Genomic DNA, 17,651 nt, shown 5'->3' with positions numbered 1-17,651 from the left:
CTCCTTCTCCTCCTCCTTCTCCTCTTCGTAGCTCTTCCCTTCCTTTTTTTATATATAAGATTATGTTTATATTATGATTTCTTCCTCATCCTTACCTCTCTTCCTCCTCCTCCTCCTCCTCCACCTCCTCCTCTTCCTCTTCCTCCTCTCATCCTCCTTAATCCTCCAAATTAGTAAGTAGATTCTGAGATTACTAATTGGCTTACGATCTTGATTAAAAGGTTTCAAGAGTTTATAGTTTGTTCTGTTTATACTCGCGTGTTTGTCCCCTCTCTCTCTCTCTCTCTCTCTCAGTGTGTGAGTTTGTGCTGCACCAAACACACACACACACACACACACACACACACACACACACACACACACACACACACACACACACACACAGAGATATAGATAGAAAGATAGAGAGAGAGAGAGAGAGAGAGAGAGAGAGAGAGAGAGAGAGAGAGAGAGAGAGAGAGAGAGAGAGAGAGAGAGAGAGAGAGAGAGAGAGAGAGAGAGAGAGAGAGGAAAAAGTAATCACACGGCACTTTCTTCACCCACATAAAAGTTTCCTTCTCTCCTTTTAAGACACAAAATAAGCTAAAAAGACACTTAAGAGATCCTCCACTTTAAGCAACTTTCACCTTTATTCCACCTGTCCATAGAGGCGAAAGTTGAGGTGGAAAAAGTCTGTCGGTTAGCACTTTTTTCCAACGGCCGTTCATTTTTTTCTGAGTCAGGGAGAGAGAGAGAGAGAGAGAGAGAGAGAGAGAGAGAGAGAGAGAGAGAGAGAGAGAGAGAGAGAGAGAGAGGGAGAGGGAGAGAAGGAGAATGGGAGAAAATGGAGGGAGAAATATAAGTGATGAGGTAAAATGTCGTGAAATTTGCGTGGTTTTAGGGTGAATATAATTAGGGTGATAATGATGATGATGATGATAATGATTAATAAATTGAGGAACCTATTAAAAGTGCTAAAATAGTGAATTCTGAAGACGTAAATAAGGGCAAACTATTGTAGAAGAAAACAAAGGTAAAGAAAAAGGTCAAATAGGTCTTAAAATTAGGAGGTATAAGTTTGAAATAGTCGAAGATTGTGAAATACAAAAAAATTGGTCACGCCGAAAAAATAACAAAAAAATTAGTAACAAAAAGATAACAACAACAAGAACAGGAACTGGAGGATAAAGAAGAGAGCAGCAAATAAAAGAAAACCAAACGAAGGATGAAAAAAAAGCGACAATTTGTTAAAGAGAACGAAAAAAAATGGGAAAAGGTGAAACTCGTCTTAATCTAGGGTGGAAAATGGATGAGAATTGTTGTTGGAAATAGTGAAATGTATAGAAAAAAGTTTATCTTATTCTATGTATATTTATATGCGAAATCTCGTGGAATAGAATGAAAGGATATTTGAAAAGGTGAAGCCGGTCTTTGAATTAGCGAAGATTAAGGGGTAGAATAAAAAAAATTGTTTCTGCCTGTATTTTAATCTCACTATCTTCTTCTTCTTCTTCTTCTTCTTCTTTTACTTCTTCTTCTTCTTCTTCTTTTACTTCTTCTTCTTCTTCTTCTTCTTCTTCTTCTTCTTTTTCTTCTTCTTCTTTTACTTCTTCTTCTTCTTCTTCTTCTTCTTCTTCTTCTTCTTCTTCTTCTTCTTCTTCTTCTTCTTCTTCTTCTTCTTCTTCTTCTTCTTCTTTTACTTCTTCTTCTTCTTCTTCTTCTTCTTCTTCTTCTTCTTCTTCTTCTTCTTCTTCTTCTTCTTCTTCTTCTTCTTCTTCTTCTTCTTCTTCTTCTTCTTCTTCTTCACTCACTATGTTTCTGTCTCTCTGTTTCGTGTGGGTAGTTCCTGGCCGTTTCATTTGGCATCTTATATATCGGCCTGTCTGTTTGTATCTTAATTAGTATCTTTGTTTTGGGATTGTCAGTCTGTCCGTTCCCTTGTTCATTGTTATTTCATATATCTTTCTATCTATCTATCTATCTATCTATTTATTTATGTTCTTATCTCCACCTCTACATACATTCATAGAAACACATAAATAGAAGCATGACAGTAATCTATCAATCAATCCCTATCTATTTGTCTATTAATCTATCTGTATCTCTCAATATCAGTCTAACAATCAATCTATATCTATCTGTCTGTCTTTCTTTCTTTCTATATCTAAATAACCTATCTTCCCGAAACTGACCTCTCTTTTGACCACTTTTCCGAACTCTTTTTTTTATATTTTTTTATAGGGGCAGTGTTTAACAGGCTTATTTTTCTCATTATTCTCTTTTTTTTTCCCGTGAGCATCTTTCTTTACTGTAAAAAAAAAAAAGATCTATACACAACAACATTCGTCTATTATGACAGAGACTAAAACAGTAACCCACATATACCGTCAATTACTCATGTTCTTATCTCCTCACCTGCGTACCTGTCACACCACCTGATTAACAGACTGTCATACACCTTGATTCATATATTCGCCTCCATACTAACACACCTCACCCCCTGCTCACCTGATCGCTACCTGTCACCCATTATTAGCCAGGTAACATCACCGTCGACCAGGTACGGAGAGGTGATGCCGAATGATAATGTAAATAGACGGAATAGTGTTTGTTTTTTCGTGTGTTTTTATGTTATGTTTTATTTTTTTGGTTGTTGTGTGTGTGTGTGTGTTGCTGTTTCACAAGAGACGAATATAATTTTCTTTTCTTTTTTGTCTTATATTCGCCTCTACAATACATACTACACACATTTTATCGATCAAGTTTCTCTGTTTCCCACGTTTTTTAATTTTTTTTTTACTGTAATTATTGTTTCGTTTTCATTTTGCTTTGTATCCTTTTTTCAATGTTTTTATTTATTTCTATCTTTGAGAGAGAGAGAGAGAGAGAGAGAGAGAGAGAGAGAGAGAGAGAGAGAGAGAGAGAGAGAGAGAGAGAGAGAGAGAGAGAGAGAGAGAGAGAGAGAGAGAGAGAGAGAGAGAGAGAGAGAGAGAGAGAGAGAGAGAGAGAGAGAGAGAGAGAGAGAGAGAGAGAGGCAGAAATTTCTCCACATCTTCCTCCTTTTTCTCCTTTTTCACGATTTCACTGTCAAGCATTCCATCCTCCTCCTCCTCCTCCTCCTCCTCCTCCTTCTCCTTCTCCTCCTCTCCTCCTCTTCCTAAATAAAGTACAAGGCATCGTATCTCTCCCTAAAAGAGAGCAAGGAGACATGAGAGAGAGAGAGAGAGAGAGAGAGAGAGAGAGAGAGAGAGAGAGAGAGAGAGAGAGAGAGAGAGAGAGAGAGAGAGAGAGAGAGATTGTGATTCAAAAAATTATGACAATTAGGAAAGCCATGACATCCATTCTGAGAGAGAGAGAGAGAGAGAGAGAGAGAGAGAGAGAGAGAGAGAGAGAGAGAGAGAGAGAGAGAGAGAGAGAGAGAGAGAGAGAGAGAGAGAGAGAGAGAGAGAGAGAGAGAGAGAGAGAGAGAGAGAGAGAGAGAGAGAGAGAGGGGGGGGTATGGTTCTTCCGCCCCATTTATCTTTTATTGCGTCGTTTGTCCTCGTTTTCGTTTGTTTATGTTCCTTGCTCAGGTTGTTTTTTAAGGGGCACTAATTTATTGGGACGTCTGCTCTGTTTTTCTCTGATTTTTTTCCCTTTTTTTTAGAATAGGAAAACCCGAACTGGCTTTCCAATCACTAGAGAAGATGAAAAAGGGTTAAAGGAAGAATTATTTGCCATACTTTCAATTCCTTTCAAATTTCAGAGTCGTATTTTTGAGATATGAAAACTTAATCTTACTTTCCAGTCACAAGAGAGGATGAAAAAGGGTTAAGAAAAGAAGTAGTTGCCATACGATAAATTCCTTTCAAATTTCAGAAGCGTATTTTTAGGATATGAAAACTTAATCTTACTTTCCAATCACCAGAGAGGATGAAAAAGGGTTAATGGAAGGAGTTAAAGGAAGAAGTAATTGCTAAACGATCAATACCTTTCAAATTTCTGAGTCGTATTTTTAGGATGTGAAAACTTAATCTTACTTTCCAATCACCAGAGAGGATGAAAAGGGTTAAGAAAAGTAACAATTCCTTTCAAATTTCTGAGTCGTATTTTTTGGGATATGAAAACTTAATCTTACTTTGCAATCACTAGAGAGGATGAAAAAGGGTTAATAAAAGATGTAATTGTCATACTTTCAATGCCTTTCAAATTTACGAGTCATATTTTTAGGATATGAAAACTTAATCTTACTTTCCAATCACTAGAAACAATGAGAAAGTGAAGAAAAAGAAGTTACTGTTAAACCATCAACGCCTTTCAACTCTGTGTCATATAAGATCATAAAAAGTTAGAGAGAAATAGTGAATGTAGAAAAAGCAGGACCCTCCCATAATGAACAAGGAATAACGATAACAATAAAGGAAGATGTGGGAGAGGAACAGGATGAAGAGAAGGAGTAAGAAGAAAATGAAGGATGAAAAGGAAAACGGTTGTAAAAATGAAGCGAAGAAGAATAAAGATCAGTGAAAATGAGAATAAGAAACGAAACAAAAAGTATAAAGAGAGAAGAAGGACAGACAATAGGGAACAAAACGAGAATGAAAACGAAGAATGAAAATAACGAGAAACAGATAATAAAGAAAAGACAAGAAAATTAAATAAAAAACGGAGAAAACAAAAAAATAAGAATAATTAAACGATAAAGCGAGACATGAACAGATACCGAAAAAGAAAACAAAAGAAAACAAACAAACGAAGAGAAAAAAAACAAAGAAAACAGAAATAAGTGAGAACCGAAAAAAGTGAAATTTGAACGGAAAATCAAAACAACAACAAAAAAAAGGAAATACAAAGAAAAATTTAACAAGAAAAACAAAAATTAGAATAAGGATACGAAAAAGTGTGAGAACATAATAACAAAACAAAAAATCAAAACAAGAAAAAAAAACAAGAAAAAGTTGAACAGAAAGAAAGCAAAGACAAGAAACGAAACAATAAAGTCGAAATAAACAACAACAACAACAACAAAAAAAAAAACAGAAAACCAAATCAAAACAAAGCGAACCAAAACAAAAGCAATACAAGAAAAGAAAAAAACACCCCCAAAAAACACCCATTTCAAATCTTGCCTACCACTGCAAACTCCTCCCATTGTGTTTGGCAGGTCCTTCATTTCACGCCGCGTTATTACGAAGGGAAGTAAGCTGCTCTCTGATTGGCCAGCCCCCTCAGCACCCTGTATAAGACGTGTTCTGATTGGCTGGAAGAAGAAGAGACAGAGGAGGACGAGGAGAACAAAAAAGGAGGAGGAGGAAAAGGATAGAGAATGAAGAACAGACGAAGGCATAGAAGGAGAAAGAGGAGGAGGAGGAGGAGGAGTAAGAAAAAGAGAAGGAGAAGGAGAATGATAAAGGCAAGGAACAGGAGACATTGGAAGAGAATGAGAAGCAGGAGGAATAAGAAGAAGAGGAAGAAGAGGAGGAGAAGGAAAATGGTATAATGATGAACAGGAGACGTTGGAAGAGGAGAAAGAGGAGGAGGAGAAGAGAAAGAGGAGGAAAAGGAGTAGGAAAAAGGGTAAGATTGAGGAAGAGAAAGAGAACAAAAATAAAGAGGAGAATGATAGAGAAGGAAAAGGAAACGATGGAAGAAAAGGAGTAGGAAAAAGAGGAGGAAAAGGAGAAAGAAAAGAAGTAGGAAGAGGAAGAGGAAAACGAAAGAAAAGAGAAAGAAGGAGAATGATAAAGAGAAGGAACAGGAGATGAAGGAAGAGAAGGAGAAAGAGGAGGAAAAGAGGAAGAGGAAGAGTAGGAGGAGAATGAAGAATAAAAGGAGTATGACATAGAGGAAGAGGAAGAAAATGAAAGAAGAGAGAGGAGGAGAATGATGAAGAAGGAACAGGAGACGAAGGAAGAGAAGGAGAAAGAGGAGGAGAAGAGGAAGAGGAAGAGGAAGAAAATGAAAGAAGAGAGAGGAGGAGAATGAGGAAGGAGGAACAGGAGACGAAGGAAGAGGAGAAAGAGGAGAAGGAGGAGGAGGAGGAGGAGGAGGAGGAGGAGGAAGAGAAGGAGGAGGAAAAAAAAAAGAATGACACCTCAATCCTTACCTTTGTTTTATTGAAGTCATTTTCTCGCTTTCAAACGTCGTGGTGATTTTTTTTCTTTTTCTTTCTCTCTTTCCTTTCTTTCTTTCCCTTTTTTTCTTTTTTTTTCGCTCTTTTGTTGTCTAGATTTTTTTTGTTGTGTTTTTGTTTTGTTTTGTCATTTGATGTTGTGTGTTAGTGTCTGTCTGTCTATCTGTCTTTTTACCTGTCTGTATCTTCATTTACCTGTCTCTCTCTCTCTCTCTCTCTCTCTCTAGTAAAAGATGAACACACACACACACACACACACACACACACACACACACACACACACACACACACACAGAGAGAGAGAGAGAGAGAGAGAGAGAGAGAGAGAGAGAGAGAGAGAGAGAGAGAGAGAGAGAGAGAGAGAGAGAGAGAGTCACCCCCCCCACACACACGCAAAGGAAGCATTCAGGACACGATTCTCTCTCTCTCTCCCATAATCCTCTAACAGGGAGATTATGATACTCTCCGTCCAGCTGCATACAACAACAACAGCAACAACAACAACATCAACAACATCAACAACATCAACAACATCAACAACAACAACAACAACAACAACAATAATAAAAATAATAACAATAACAATAGCAATAATAATAATAATAATAATAATAATAATAATAATAATAATAATAATAATAATAATAACAGCAACAACAACAACAAAATTAAACCGAAATGCAATAAAAAAGAAAAAAAATTCATTACCACCTCCAGAGAGAGAGAGAGAGAGAGAGAGAGAGAGAGAGAGAGAGAGAGAGATGTAAGATGTAAATAACCTATTACAGTATGGTAATGACCCCTTGTAGCTTCTCTCTCTCTCTCTCTCTAACTCTTTTTTGTGCCTTTTGCGGCCACATGAAAGATCAGCTGGATAAAGAGAGAGAGAGAGAGAGAGAGAGAGAGAGAGAGAGAGAGAGAGAGAGAGAGAGAGAGAGAGAGAGAGAGAGAGAGAGAGAGAGAGAGAGAGAACACCCACCCATCCATAACCTCAGACAGATACAGCTTCGGGAGTCCCCCCTTAAACCCCCTTTCCCTCCCTCCCTCACCCTCCCAACCAATCAGAACACAGATACCAGAAAATCCTTTGTTCCTATTGGTGGAGAGAAATCGGGTCCCTGTGTGTGAGTTCGTGGGTGTGTTCGGGAGTTCCCCCTCACAAGACACCGCTGAGAATAGGTCAGCCAATCAGAACGGAGATAACCCTGAGTCCTTTATTCCTATTGGCTCAGAGAGGGAGTTTGGAGGTTATGGTGCCAAGTCTGGGATTTTTAGCCAATAAGAGGAGAGGAAGAGAGGAAGAATTTATATATGAGAGAAATTTTATTGCTACGCGTGTGGTTACATATTAAGTAGTAGTGGTAGTAGTAGTAGTAGTAGTAGTAGTAGGATGAGGAGAAAGAAGAAAAGGAGGAAGAGAGGAAGAAAGGAAGATAAGGAACAGGAAAAGGAATAGGAGGAGGAACAAGAAGAGTAGGAGGAGGAGGAGGAATACGAAGAAGAGGAGGAGGAGGAGGAGGAGAAAAAAGACGAGGAAGAGAAAAAGCAAGAGAAAAAGAATGAGATTGGAGTAAAAAGAGGAAAGGGGAGGAGATGGAGGAAAAGTAAGAGAGAGAGAGAGAGAGAGAGAGAGAGAGAGAGAGAGAGAGAGAGAGAGAGAGAGAGAGAGAGAGAGAGAGAGAGAGAGAGAGAGAGAGAGAGAGAGAGAGAGAGAGAGTAGCAGAATCCAGCCCGTCTCCATAAAACAGACAATAAACCGCTAAGTCCCGCGAATTTTAGGGTTGGATCCGAATTCCTAACCTGCCCTGCGCCGCCTTGCGATCGAATGGCCTTAACGCAGATTCTCTATTCCTGGCAGATCCTGGGACGAAAAGGAAGAGGAGGAAGAAGAGGAGGAAGAGGAGGAAGGAAGAAGGAAGCGAAAGAAGATGTTGGAGGAAAAAAGAAGCAGAGGAGGAAGAGGAGGAAGGAAGAAGGAAGCGAAGGAGGATGTTGGAGGAAAAAAGAAGCAGAGGAGGAAGAGGAGGAAGGAAGAAGGAAGCGAAAGAAGATGTTGGAGGAAAAAAGAAGCAGAGGAGGAAGTGGAGGAAGGAAGAAGGAAGCGAAAGAAGATGTTGGAGGAAAAAAGAAGCAGAGGAGGAAGAGGAGGAAGGAAGAAGGAAGCGAAGGAAGAGGATGGAGGAAAAAGAAGCAGAGGAGGAAGAGGAGGAAGGAAGAAGGAAGCGAAGGGGGATGTTGAAGGAAAAAGAAGCAGAGGAAAACGAGAGGAAGAGGATGAGGAGGTAAGAAGAAGAAAGAGGAATAGGAGGAAGGAAGACAAGGAAGAGGAGGAAGAGGAGGAAGGAAGAATGAAGCGAAGGAGAATATAGGAGGAAAAAAGAAGCAGAGGAAAACGGGAGGAAGAGGATGAGGAGGTAAGAAGAAGAAAGAGGAAGAAGAGGAAGGAAGACAAGGAAGTGGAGGAAGAAAAAGCATATGGAAAAGGAGGATAAAGAAGAAAAAGGAGAAATGAAGAGGAGAAGTGAAGACAAGGATGTATGGAGAGAAGAAACATTGGAAAAAGAGGAAGAAGAAAAATGGAAAAGAAGTGGAGGAGGAGGAAAGGCGAAGGAAGATGGAGAAGAAGAAAAGGCGGAAGAGGAAGAAAAAGGAAGAAAAAGGAAAGAAGAGAGAGTTCCTTTATTTGTAGTTGATAGACAAGAAGAAGAAAGAAGATGATAATGAAGAAGAAGAACAAAAATAACAAGAACGAGATGAAAAAAAATCAAAACTAATCCATAACAAGATTCACAACAACAACAACAATAACAACAAAAACAACAGCGTCCCATAAAACACAAACAACACAAAACGAAGATAGAACAACAAAAGATAAACGCGAAAAGACAAAACAAAAACAAAAAACAAAAAAAAAAGGAGAAAGCGAAAACTCAGGTAAAATCAAGGTAAAGCCCAACATCACCTGAGCATTCCCAGGTAAAGGTGAGGGCAATTAGCACGTCCAATTACTCGTCCACAGGTAAGATTGTATGATATGACAGTCAGGTCTTGCACAAGCGAATCACTGGAGGAAGAAGATGGAAGGGAGGAGGAAGAGAGAAAGAGGAAGAGGGAGAAAATAGTGGAGAAAGAAATAGCAGAAGAGGAGGAAAGAAGCAGAAGAGGAAAGCGGAGGAGGAGAAGAAAGTGGAGGTAGGAAGAATAGGAGGGAAGAAGAAAGGAAGAAGAGGAGGAGGAGGGATAAAGAAGAGAGAAGGAACCGTGAGAAAAAGAAGAAGAAAAAAAAGCGAATTCCAGGGAAAGATTGAAGAGAAGGAGGAAAAAAGAGGAAGAGGGAAGACAAGAAAGTAAGGGAAGAAAGAAATAAGAAAAGAGGAAAAGTGAAGCAGAAGAAGAAAAGAAGCGGAAGAAGAGAAGAAAAAGAAAAAGGAGACTAAGAAGAAAAAGTGAATTACAAGAAGAGGAGGAAAGAAAAAAAGGAAAAGAGGAAGAGGGAAAACAAGAAAATATGTGAAGAAAGAAACAGGAAAAGAAGAAGAGGGAACCATGAAAAGAAGAACCGTGAGAAAGAAGAAAACAGGAAAAGAAAGACAGAAAAAGAAAAGAAAACACGGTAATTACACCTTTTTCCTGATCTGTACCTGTCTATTTTCATCTCGTTTCTTACCTCGTTCAACCCTTCAATTATTCCATTACTGTCAAAGGGGGGGAGGGGGAGGAAGGGGAGGGGGAAGAGCTTGAAAGGGAAAGGGTTGAAATCAGGTTGGGCAGGTTAATTAAAGGTAAGTTAAGAGGGCATTTGTTTACCTGTTCTGTGATTGTTGGTGTTTACAGGTGAGAATGTGGAAATGACAGGTGTTTTGTTTGTTTGTTTGTTTGTTTATTGTTGTTTGTGGTTCACTGTTAAGTTTATTGTTACTGATTTTTGTTTGTTTGTTTGGATGAATAGAGAAAACGCCAGTCAGTCAGTCAGTCAGTCAATCACCCAGTCAATCATCCAATCAGTCACTCAGCCAGTCAGTCAATAAGTCAGTCAGTCAGCCAATCAGCCAGTCAGTCAGTTAGCCAATCAGTCACTCAGCCAGTAAGTCAGTCAGTCACTCAGCCAATCAGTCAGTCATCCAGTCAGCCAGCCAGCCAATCAGTCAGTCAGTCAGTCAGTCAGTCACTCAGTCAGCCAATCATCCAGTCAGTCAGTCAGTCAGTCAATAAGTCACTATCACTCTGAGCCAAAGACGTAAAAAGAAGGATCACCAATTTAAAATCCTCTCTTCTTCCTCCTCCTCCTCCTCCTCCTCCTCCGCAACCTCCAATCCCTTCCTCTGTCTTCTGTCTCCTATATTTTACCGCATTTCTCTCCTCCTCCTCCTCCTCCTCCTGCTCCCCCTCCTCCCCCTTTCCCCACTCTAGAAGGTTTCAGGTGTTCGAGAGAGAGAGAGAGAGAGAGAGAGAGAGAGAGAGAGAGAGAGAGAGAGAGAGAGAGAGAGAGAGAGAGAGAGAGAGAGAGAGAGAGAGAGAGAGAGAGAGAGAGAGAGAGAGAGAGAGAGATATATTGTAATCTAATAATGAATCACTAACATTATTAACTGTGTGTGTGTGTGTGTGTGTGTGTGTGTGTGTGTGTGTGTGTGTGCAGAGACAACTCAATGCGTGTGTACATAAGAAAGGAGGAAATGTGTACACAGCCATTTTTCCTCTGATACACACACACACACACACACACACACACACACACACACACACACACGAAGCAGTCATCATCATACTCATCAGTAGTAGTGGTAGTAGTAGTAGTAATAGTAATAGTAGTAGTAGTAGTAGTAATAGTAGTAGTATTTTGTAGTAGTAATAGTAGTAGTAGAAGTAGTAGTTGTTGTTGTTGTTGTTGTTGTACTCTGATTTATTTTTGTATCAACTATTTTTACCACAATGGGAAGAGGAGGAGAAGGAAGAGGGGGAAGAGGAGGAGGAGGAGGAGGAGGAGGAGGAGGAAGAATGGGGACGAAACGTAATAATTTATCTAACTCGCTTTAATATTTTGTAAGGGAGTGAATCGTAAATTAGAGAGAGAGAGAGAGAGAGAGAGAGAGAGAGAGAGAGAGAGAGAGAGAGAGAGAGAGAGAGAGAGAGAGATTATATAAAGAAGGTGAACAAAGTAACAACAAAAATGCTAAAATAAATACTAATAATAAACAATGGAGAAAAAAAGTGAAATGAAAATGTATAAAAAAATCGAAGGAAAAGAAGGAAGAAAAGAGATAAAGGGAAGAGTAAAGAAAATAAAAAAAGAAAGGAAAAGAGAAGGAAATCAAGTACATCTCTGTTTGTCTATGAATATTCAGTGATGGAGTACAAAGAAAAAGAAAAAGAAAAGAAAAAGAGGAAATAAAGAAAGATACACCACTTCAGTCTCTCTCTCTCTGTTCCTCCTCCTCTTTTTCTTCTTCATCCTTAAACATTATTAGCATGACAATTCTTTTCCTCCTCTTCCTTTTCCTTTTCAAACATTAATACCATCACAACCTCTTCCTCCTCCTTTCCTTATTTTCCCTTCCCCTTCCATCCATATTCAATCTATTACCATCACAATCTCCTCTTCCTTCTCCTCTATATTCCCTCCCCGTTGTCCCTCCACCTCCTCCTTTTCCCTTCTTCCCTCAATTTGTCAAAACACACATGCACAATATAACCTTCCCTCCTCCTTTTATCGGTCAATTCATCACCAACTCGGTCACAAAAGAAACTCCTGTGACACCATTTCGTTCAGCATGCTATTTTCTTTCTGGCTTTGTAGGGGAAACTGTGCCTTTTGTCGCCCCTTGTCCCGTAACCCTCCCTCCCTCCTATTCCTTCCCTCCGTCTTCCTCCTCCTCACTTTGTAGGGGAGAGCGGTGATGATTCGGCCACTTTTTAGAAAAACATTTTGTTTATCTGAAAATGTTCCTTTATCATTTGGGTCTTTAGGCTGCTAATATGACACCCGTAGCTATTTCCAGCTTTCAGATGTAGGTGATAAAAGACAAGTTTCTAAATCGTCCGAACCATCCCCACCCGTGGTGACGGTTCGGCCAGGGGGTGGGATGGTACGTTTTATAGTCGCCATAATATCAATATAACAAGTTTGATTGGCTAATAAACAATAATATATATATATACTACAAGACATTTGTATAAGCACAAAAGTATCCTCAATATTTAAAGGAGAACTAAAAGTATCCTCAATATTTAAAGGAGAACTATAAGAAATATCTAAAATTTTTTGGTATTATGGCTTCCTGCTCTTCCCACAAGCATAATATCTGAATATAAATCAACCAAATTAACCCTTTTATAACCGTTGCAACACCTATAGTGTTCAAACTGATAAAAACTATGATAAAATCAAGTGTCCGAATCATCACGACTCTATAAAAAAACAAATGTGTGGTCACACTCCTTTTCCGGCACGAGAGCCTCGGTGGGTGATCGATGCTGCGTTACCGAAATAAATTACATATCGCTACTTGCCATGTTTTTGAAGTGAGAGCTTACGATACACCCTGAAAATATTACAGACGATGCAAAAAAACAAAATCGAACTTCCATCGAAAAGAACAGCTCTGAGGGCTTGGTTGTCCCTTGGAGGGCCAAGGCAACAAAGTTTTGCACATTCACAAAATCTCGCGGCACTCACCTTACAAATAAGTGCTATATGGCCCGACCATCCCACTGTCTGAATCATCACCGCTCTCCCCTACCTCCCTCACTTAGGGCGCCTTTGAAGTGGATTTTGTATAAGTGAGTTTTGAGGGAAAAGGTAGTGTGTGTAGTATAATCCCGGTTTGTTACTTAAGTGGATGGATTAGTAGTAGTAGAATAAAGGAAGGAAAAGTAGGCTAGACTCCTTTCTCATTTCCCCACGAACTTTAAAGGGAAGTTAACTTTTAGATAAGACTACCATTTACTTTTTTCCACAGGTGTCAGTCCATAGAAAACAGAGCTGATGTGACAGACTCCTCTAAAACAGGCCAGTGGCGAGTCTGCAATAAGAGGTTTAATACTGCCCTTTGGGCAAGACAATAAACGGTCGGGCACTCAGGTCAGTAGTGTAAGTATCTAAGCATAGCAATAATAACCTCTGCAAATAACCTCTAAGCATAGCAATAATAACCTATCCTGGTGATTATAGAAAAGAAATATGAACGCCAATAAGGCTAACTCCTACAGACTGATGTTGCTACTTCCTATGCCTACAGGTGATAAGGTACAATAGAAGGCCAAACACATTCAGTACGAGTATCTAAAGTCCCGGCCAGAGTAGCACCGTTGCTGTAGCCTTTGTTGTGCTGCCTGCCGTCGAGTGCCCGGTCTGCTGTGCACACCTGGTACTGGGAAAAACCCTTCAACTGTTCGACCTGGTAACCCGCCAAACAAGTGAGGGTGAGGAATATACAATCGTGTGGACACTGGTGGAGTTCATCCACCAGTCTTTTCCCTGTGGAGACTGGCACACAGCAACATTTGCCATGTCATTTCGTTTCGTGCTTATGACCTCACGGACACTGGTGGAGTTCATCCACCAGTCTTTTCCCTGTGGAGACTGGCACACAGCAACATCTGGTCTGTTTGCCATGTCATTTCGTTTCGTGCTTATGACCTCACAATTCTTTCTCTTCCCTTCTACATCTGGTGTCATCTTTTCTCCAATGTTGTCTTAAATTATTTTTTTGTCTGTTCCTAAGTTTTGGCTAAGAATCTTCCAATTTATTATGTCTTCGGATTTAATTTATTATGTCTTCGGATTTAATTTATTATGTCTTCGGATTTAATTTATTATGTCTTCGGATTTAATTTATTATGTCTTCGGATTTAATTTATTATGTCTTCGGATTTAATTTATTATGTCTTCGGATTTAATTTATTATGTCTTCGGATTTAATTTATTATGTCTTCGGATTTAATTTATTATGTCTTCGGATTTAATTTATTATGTCTTCGGATTTAATTTATTATGTCTTCGGATTTAATTTATTATGTCTTCGGATTTAATTTATTATGTCTTCGGATTTTCTCCAGCAGGAACTGGCACCATAGTACAAAACATTCTCCAGCAGGAACTGGCACCATAGTACAAAACAATTTGTTTTCCACCTCTGCTCCACACAGCTTGCACTGTTCGTGTCGTTTCTGTCGCTTAGACGAGTTAGCCATCAGATCCGTTCTCTATAAATTTGCATCTTAGAAAACGAAGATAGAAAACGAAGATATGAAGGTGCACTAGTTTAAAATTTACTTCAAATTTAGACCTTCAGGTGCTAAAATACCTCAAAGACCGTCCGGGAACAGACATCCAAATCTCCACAAAATTTTTTTATTAAAAAAAAAGAAAAATACAAAGCAATATTAAAGTTGTGGAGCCTTGCGACTTAAGAACAACAAAGACAGCTCAGGACCCACGCCAGCGGACCACCGAGTCTAACGAAACGTTGTTTGGGTAGTAGGACTGGATTAACTGAGAAGTGCAGGCGACGACGGGAACAATCGAGCGGAAGTGTGGACTCCGGGGCCTCCTGGTGTGGTGGGGCGTTACTCCGGGGCTCGACGCAGCACTAAAATATCAACAAAAACAAAACAGTACAAATTTTAGTTTTAACCGAGCTTAAATAGTATAATAAAGAAAAAAAAGCTTGCTTAAAATGTCTGGAGTATGATAAAAATACTAGCAACAAACTTAATGGCTTTGAAACTTATTACTTTATCATTAAAGTATCAATCTTATAAGGTACTTACATCATTTCATACTTACTTTAACAGACTAAACATCATTTCATAAACGTACTTTAACAGACTACATCATTTCATAAACTTACTTTAACAGACTAAACATCATTTCATAAACGTACTTTAACAGACTAAACATATGACCATGATTACCAGTCCCTGTATGAATACATCATTTCATAAACCTACTTTAACAGACTAAACATATGACCATGATTACCAGTCCCTGTATGAATACCGCAGAACCAATAAATATCTGCATGGGAATCTTTGTATCCTTTGGAGAGACCCTTTGAAAAGACTATTCTTAACTATTGAACGAACAACCCGTTACAAGGAGCATTAATTTCGGAAAATAAAGTAATCTATCCTTCGGTGTACCCTTGAGAAAACCCTATTGTGCACTAATACCTCCAAACCAACTAAAATGAATTTGAGAGTACCCTTATGCATATCTTTGACAAAATCACCACCTTTATTACGGAAAATGCATTTGATACCGCTGAACTAAAATCAATAAATATGATCAATGATTTGGGGCAATGATTTGGGGCAATTCCTATCCCTTGTTCAACGTACGAAAATGTACTACTTAACTTCAGTCTGGACGGAACACACAAAGGCTCCCGTAGCCAAATCATCGTCCAGGGCAGCATCAAGGGCGTGGCTGCTGAACACGTTCGTTGTCCACCTGAAACGAAAGTGTCCAATGGGATAGTTTTATCTACAAGTCAATTATATATCAATTAGTGCCTTGTGTATAGTCACATCAAACCCAAGGTACCAGATCTTAAATTATTAATTGCAGATATAGTATTCCCTCTTACGCCTCTTACGGAATGAAAGTTACTTATCTCCGTGTCCGTACGAAGCCAGCCCAGCGAAGCAGCCGTGGATTCAATCAAATTCAGAGCAGCAGCAAGACCAATCTGGCGAAGCAACGAGAGCCGTCCGTGAAGTCCACCTGAAACCCAACAAATTGATTCTTAAAGGGTGATCTAGTCATGATTAAGACTTAACGGCTATCTGAAGCCAGGTTATTAGTTATGTCCGTATTAAGCGACATTTTAGCTAAACTAGCCGTATAAAAGACCACAAGCCATTTGAAAGGTGCAGGTTATAAATTTATGAAGATTTAAAAGTTACACAAATGCACGTAAACTTGTGCTACAACTAGATTTGAAATGATTAGAAAGTCAAATGCAGTGGTCTAAACCAAAAATCAAGGAGTTTATAATCTCATCAAAATTTAGTGCAAGTATTAAACTAGGACCAACTAAGTGCAGTATTCTGAGTAGGTAGGAACAACCCCTCATAACTATTGCTTAAATGACTAGAGCAGGTCTTTGTGAGCTCTGATCTCCAAGGGCACAATGCATTCTAGCTAGAAATCGAGCAAACAGGGTACTGTTTTATTTCAAGAACGTCAGCAACAAGCACCAAAGTCTTCCTCAAACTATATTTAGCATTAGTTAAACCTCTTTTGCGGTGGAGTTAGTCACCTTACGTAGAACGGATATAAAAATGTTATAATCGGTGCAGAGGATGACGATGATTCAGGAGTTGAGAAACTTTCCATACGAGGAAAAACTAACATTTAAACTCGCATTCTCTAGAAAGGCGAAAGGTGCGTGGAGACATGATAGAGGTTCATAAATAGATTAAGGGCTTTAATAAGGGGATATTCAAAGTTTTTGGTAAGAGAACCGGGTAGGACACGAAGTAATGGATTTAAACCGGATAAGTCCAGATTCAACGGAGACATAGGCAAAAATTGGTTTACTAACAGTGGTGGATGAGTGGAATAGGCTTTGTCACGTGGTGAGTGCCAATACAATTGTCACATTCAAAAAGAAATTAGATAAATTCATGGACATCGAAGTTAAGTGGGGTTAGATAACTGGAGCTTAGATTCAAAGGAGAGGCCTCGTACAGGCCTACCAACCTCTTGCAAGACTTACGTTCTTATGTTCATATCTTCTTAGAAGCTTAAATGAACACTTTACAATAAATCTATGGAACCATACAAAAACTTAAAAGAACAGATGGTCAAAACGTACTTACTGAACATTAGCAAATTCCGGAAACTGACAAACGCCAACAAGGACAACCACCAAACCAACACCTACTCACCAAGGACGGGAACCACCCCGGACGGGAGCGCGGAGAGTAATGGACAATCCCGCACCTCCTCCCTTCCTCTTGGCCTCGCTTCCTCGCCTCTCGAGGCCTCACGAATCACGACCAGAGGCTTCGAGACCGAGAGAGTTTGAAGCAATGCGCTGGTTCGGGGTAACTTTTTTTTTTTTACAACAAAGGAGACAGCTCAAGGGCACACAATAAAGGAAACAATAATAAAAAAAGCCCGCTACTCGCTGCTCCTATGAAATTAAGTAGAGGTAAATAGTTAGTCTTTTGGGAGTGTTATTTGTGTTATGAGAGAGAGAGAGAGAGAGAGAGAGAGAGAGAGAGAGAGAGAGAGAGAGAGAGAGAGAGAGAGAGAGAGAGAGAGAGAGAGAGAGACTTATTTCATTTATCTGATCATTTCCAGACTCATAAAAGAGGAAAAAAAGATATTGCCCAATAATACAGAGACGAGGAGGAGGAGGAGGAGGAGGAGGAGATAATGGGAAACGTGAGGAGGGAGGGGGAGTAATACGAGACGAAAGAAGGAGAGAGAGAGAGAGAGAGAGAGAGAGAGAGAGAGAGAGAGAGAGAGAGAGAGAGAGAGAGAATATCAAAACTGTCCCATCATCATCATCACCATTATACTCTCTCTCTCTCTCTCTCTAGTTTTTTA

General features: G+C 39.4%; 1 long non-coding RNA gene across 1 annotated transcript; it reads right to left on the bottom strand.

The window, feature by feature from the left end:
* Window positions 1-14,422: 14,422 nt before the first annotated feature.
* Window positions 14,423-17,082, bottom strand: LOC126985643 (uncharacterized). The gene is made up of 4 exons (XR_007738833.1): window positions 16,985-17,082; window positions 15,688-15,815; window positions 15,449-15,542; window positions 14,423-14,679 (listed from the first exon to the last, which is right to left on the bottom strand). It is a non-coding gene; the product is annotated as an uncharacterized LOC126985643 (long non-coding RNA).
* Window positions 17,083-17,651: the final 569 nt, after the last annotated feature.

Source organism: Eriocheir sinensis, chromosome 60, assembly GCF_024679095.1.
Source record: "Eriocheir sinensis breed Jianghai 21 chromosome 60, ASM2467909v1, whole genome shotgun sequence".
Taxonomy (NCBI): domain Eukaryota; kingdom Metazoa; phylum Arthropoda; class Malacostraca; order Decapoda; family Varunidae; genus Eriocheir; species Eriocheir sinensis.
This window is presented reverse-complemented; position numbering and strand designations above follow the sequence as displayed.